The sequence below is a fragment of the Crinia signifera genome, chromosome 8 (genome assembly GCF_055691185.1).
Source record: "Crinia signifera chromosome 8, ASM5569118v1, whole genome shotgun sequence".
NCBI classification, from domain to species: Eukaryota; Metazoa; Chordata; class Amphibia; order Anura; family Myobatrachidae; genus Crinia; species Crinia signifera.
The window spans coordinates 158,813,257-158,818,177 of NC_139224.1; the positions used below are offsets into that span (position 1 = coordinate 158,813,257).

The 4,921-nt window shown below is 46.6% G+C and overlaps 1 protein-coding gene across 1 annotated transcript in view; it reads right to left on the reverse strand.

Moving 5' to 3' along the window:
- Positions 1–4,921, reverse strand: part of LOC146026685 (importin-13-like) — a 234,710-nt gene that overhangs the window by 86,738 nt on the left and 143,051 nt on the right. The gene's annotated exons all lie outside the window — the stretch shown is intronic.

Sequence of the window (4,921 nt, forward strand, 5' to 3'; positions counted from 1 at the left end):
TTTTGTATATTACCTCACTGTGCCTTCTAGTAATGCATGAGGCACTTCCTGGTATGTAGGAAGTTTTACATATTTTACTGCCCACTTTTATTAATAAAGCTCAAAAATAAAGGCACGTGTTATCCTTATCTCTTGGTGATGCGGAAATGGTGCTAACTGCGCCATTGGTTTTGGGTTACTGACTAGACCAGAGGTTCCCAAACTGTGTGCCGTGGCTCCCTGGGGTGCCTCGGGACACATGCAGGGGTGCCCTTGGTTGGTGGACCAGGACTAGCTCAAATTATTAATGGTTGGTTATTTATGAGCAAAACCAGTGCTGGTGGCTGCCAATCATAAAATGAGTACAAACAGAAGCAAATCCTACCATTTACCACATAACTCACCCTAAGAATCGCATATAAACCCAATCTAATTTATTTTTGGCCTAGGGGTGCCGTGAAAAAAATCTGAAACTCTAGGGTGCCGTGATTCAAAAAAGTTTGGGAACCCCTGGACTAGACTATTAAAAATTGTGCTGTATGATAATCAGAATTGGCTGTAGCCAGATATCATACAGTGTGTGTATGCCTTGTAACAGCTTGTGACAGAATGTGACTGCCAACGTATACCAGCAAAAACTACTGGGGGGGGGTATTCATTGGCTGTCGTGCTCCCGCAGCCATCTCCCGCCGGCGATGGTTGCGGGGCCCTATTCAATGCGGTCTTCCCCGACAGCATTGAACAGGGGTTCTCCGCAGAATGAACCCGACATCACAAGCTGTCTGGCTTGTTCTGCCGGAAATAGGCGAGCTCCCGGCCGGAGATCGTCTATTTCCGTTCTCAGCTCGTAGCATAGCGACGCCCCTTTCTCGACGCTCAGAGGCCGGGACATTGAATCCTGACTGTCGAGCAAAGTGCGGAACAGGACAGGGGCACCCTGACATTGAATACCCCTTAAGTGTTCAGTCGTGTAATAGATTTTTATAAATGTTTTCCTCCAATTGTGGCAATTTGAACAAGGATTATATAGAAGCCATCTACAGCTGTAAAGCATCATACACACTAGGTGACCCTGGCTGGCATAAGTAAATAATACACACTGCCTGATGGGTAAAAGATTGCTCAGCTCTTTCTGACATCTTTTCCTATTTAATCCAGTGTGTATGGGATTAACCCTGCAAAATCTAGTCATGTGTATCCTCCAGAGAAGAACCTGGGAAATGACAGACACTGGTTGACACTTTTACCTCTTTCTTTGACATTCTCGTTTCACATGTTCTCAGAGGGACTGTAAAAAAACTCAAGGGCTAAAAGACTACTGGGGGGGTTGCTGGAACTGACAGGACATACTAGGCGAGCCATACACACCACAGCTGGAGAGCCATACAGTACTTTACAAGGCCTGCGCTAGAAGGAACAACTAATTGCATTAGCAGAAAGGTAGAAATAGTGCAAGTGGAAATCTATGTTCTCCAGACAAGATAGCTTCTGGAGACAGACTTCCACACTCTTAACGAGAGCAGACTACTTATGTATGGTCCTTAGTTATAACAAGTGGTCTTTTGAAGTAGACATGTTCTCTGAGGAACTTTTAACCGTGACCTCCGCTGCCTAATTTAATGAAATCCCGGACCACATACCTGCTGCATACCACAGATGACTTCCTAGGCACCACACCTGCTGATGCTGCTTTCAGACCGCAAAACTGGCTTTGACCAGGTATTTTAAAACTTTTCTAAAAATGGGTCTGCCAGGAAATACCCCTTTCACACCGCATGTCTATAAACGGTACTTCAGTGCAGGTTTTTGTTCCACAACACTGAACCCGTTTTAACCCATAGAAAAAAAGTGGATAAAAAAAGTCTGAAATGGGTAGGACCCTGCTTTATTACCGTTTAGAAATACCAGTTCAATAGAACCAGTAAATTCACTCTGCACCTTTCAGACTGCACAAATTACAGTAAAATAATGCGTAAAAAGTGCGGTCTGAAAGGGGTATGACTGTCCCATATAATCCACATCAGAAGGGCCTCCCCAGACAGACACCATTCTGTATGTACTGTAAGCATAATTCAATTTCCAAAGTTCAATGTTTCAATCCATTATCACCGTGGTTCCCAACCTTGGTCCTCAAGTACCCCAACATTTCATATTTTCCAGGTCTCCACCCAGAATTGCAAGTGAAATAATTAGCTCCACCTGTGGATCTTGTGTCAGTGTATAATGAGTACATCTGTGCACCTACTGGGTGACCTGAAAACATGCACTTTTGGGGGTACTTGAGGGCCAGGGTTGGGAACCACTACTTTGTTGATTCACTCCTTATAGACACCATGGTACCAAGCTAATGGTATTGTTAATAAGGTTTTTTTTTTTTTTACAAAGGTTCTAATAATAGATCACATTGCATTGGAAATTGAGTTACGTCTGGCAATCGGCAAGTGCTTTTTGATTTGGAATATATACTTCCATTCATTCCTTTCCTCTGAATGCAAGGGAGGCAATAAATGCCCTTTACACCTCTCATTCTTGGGTCTGTTCTTATGGATATATTTAAGTGTGGGTTTTGTTAAGTAGAGAAGTTGCCCTTAGCAACATAATAAAAATCTAGTTCTCTTCTAGAACCGGGTTGGGGCACCTTTGGCCCTCCAGCTGTTGTTGAACTACACATTCCAGCATGGCCAAATAGCAAAACTACCAGGGCATGCTGGGATGTGTAGTTCTATAAAAGGAGGGCCAAAGGTTTCCCATCCCTGGTTTAGAAGATTCTAGACAAGAAAGTAGAAATTGATTGGTTGCTATAGGCAACAACTCCACTTCTAAAGACCTGAACCTTAGTGATACAGATGTTCCCATCTGACCTCGGTACCCCATGCAGCGTGAGAATGCCACAAGGTCCCGCAGAACTCTGCAGGGTGGCTTTTGCCAAAAAATGCATCCTAGTTGCAATGCGATGTGACAGGGATGCACCAGACCGAGCTGATACAGTATGGGACACAGGGATTGAGTCTGTATACTAAGCACAATGGATCCACAATTGGGCACTGTATCCATCAGACAGAAAAGCCTACAGCTTTCCGCAGAGGCGTAACATCTGCATTTACCTGTGTACATGGCATATTGACCACTGATTGGTAGCAAGAGTCTAATTCAGACATGCCCCACCTGCAGTTTCTCCCATTTTGAGAACAAATTTGTCCTGTGATCAGGTTTGAATTAGTGCAGGACAATCGGGATCATGTACTTCCGGTGGGGCCGAGGATGGTCGCATGCAGGAGAGCTCCGGTGTTCCATCCACAGAGCTCCCATCCCCGGCCCATGGAGAAGCCGTGGGTGGCAGGGGGACTGAAAGCGTGGAGGAGCGCTGTGTTCCCCCGGCACTGGTCACGACATCTCCTGGCTGGAGAGTATGGAGGGGGGAGATGTAGAGTGGCCACGGTACCCAGGATGAGGACCGCTGCTGCAATATCACCGGCATGAGGACCCGCTGCCGGAGAAGGTATGGCTCCAGAAATTGGGCCAGAGAGAGCCTAACTTTGGCCACAGGCCTCACTAACTCTCCCTGGCGTCATTGACTCTCTCCCCCTCTCCGGCCACTGACTGTGCTATCCACACTACCTCTCCTTACAGGAGGATGGCCTGGTGAGGCCTTCAAGATGGCACTGCAAATGGCTGCCTAGGAACTGTGCACTCAGCACTATGTATCCCGTGTGATAACTGTACGGTCCCTGCCACAACTGTGCTGTCTTTGCACGGTACTTGTGTCGTTTCAGGCGTCTGATATATCGGATGTGATATCGGCCGATATATCGATGCTATCCTATGCAATTTTTGACCTGTTCATAACCCCACTATACATGGAATTGAGCGCACTAATCCGCTACACTCACCACGCTTCGGGCTCGGTGGCTCGCCACACTGGGGTTATGAACAGGTAAAAAAATCACATCGATATATCGGGCGCCGTGGAACTACACAAGTACCCTTTGCTCATACGGTTACCTACCTGGCTGCTGCAAAGACCAGTGGCGCTATGGATGGCTGCCTAGGCGCTGTGCAGCTTGGCGGGTATGTGTTCCCTGTGTAGCAAGTGTACTGTTTCTGCTTATATTATTACCTACCTGGCTGGCTGCTGCAACGACGAGTGGCGCCGCTCGGCGAGTATGTGTTCCCGGTGTGATAAGTGTACTGTCCCTGCTTATATTGCTACCTACCTGGCTGCTGCAACGACCAGTGGCGCTGCTGATGGCTGCCTAGGAACTGTGCACTTAGCAATATGTATCCAGTGTCTCCTGTGTGATAACTATACTGTCCCTGTTACAAATGTGCTGTCTTTGCTCATACTGTTAACCTACCTGGCTGCTGCAACGACCAGTGGCGCCGCTGATGGCTGCCTAGGCACTGTGCAGCTCAGCGGGCATGTGATCCCAGCAAGTAATGTCTAAATGGAATGTATGTAATGTCCACCCCCCCCCCCCCCCCTATGGCCCTCCAGCTGTTGTGAAACTACATGTCCCATCATGCCTTGCCAGTTTTACTATTAGAGAATGCTAAAACTAAGGCAAGGTATGATGGGACTTGCAGTTTCACAACAGCTGGAGGGCCATAGTTTGGACATGTCTGAGATGACCTATCAACTAAAATCAGATCTCTCTAAATTAAATTCTGAAGCCATTAATATTCCTCTATATCGCACCTGTGAATTAGGTTGCACTATAATTATATCAGATTAGTTGACCTTTATCAGGAGGACATGCAGTTATATTTCTAACATTAATCTGCAATGGGCACTGCTGGCTGAAAGGCAAATACTAAAGCTTAGTTGCAGCGACTGACCAGTCCAATCTAGAATATGCCGTTGGCCAAACCCATTCCGGGTGTTCCCTGGAATTGCGTCTTCACGCAATAGAACTCAATTAACTAGCAGTAAACAGACTGGAGA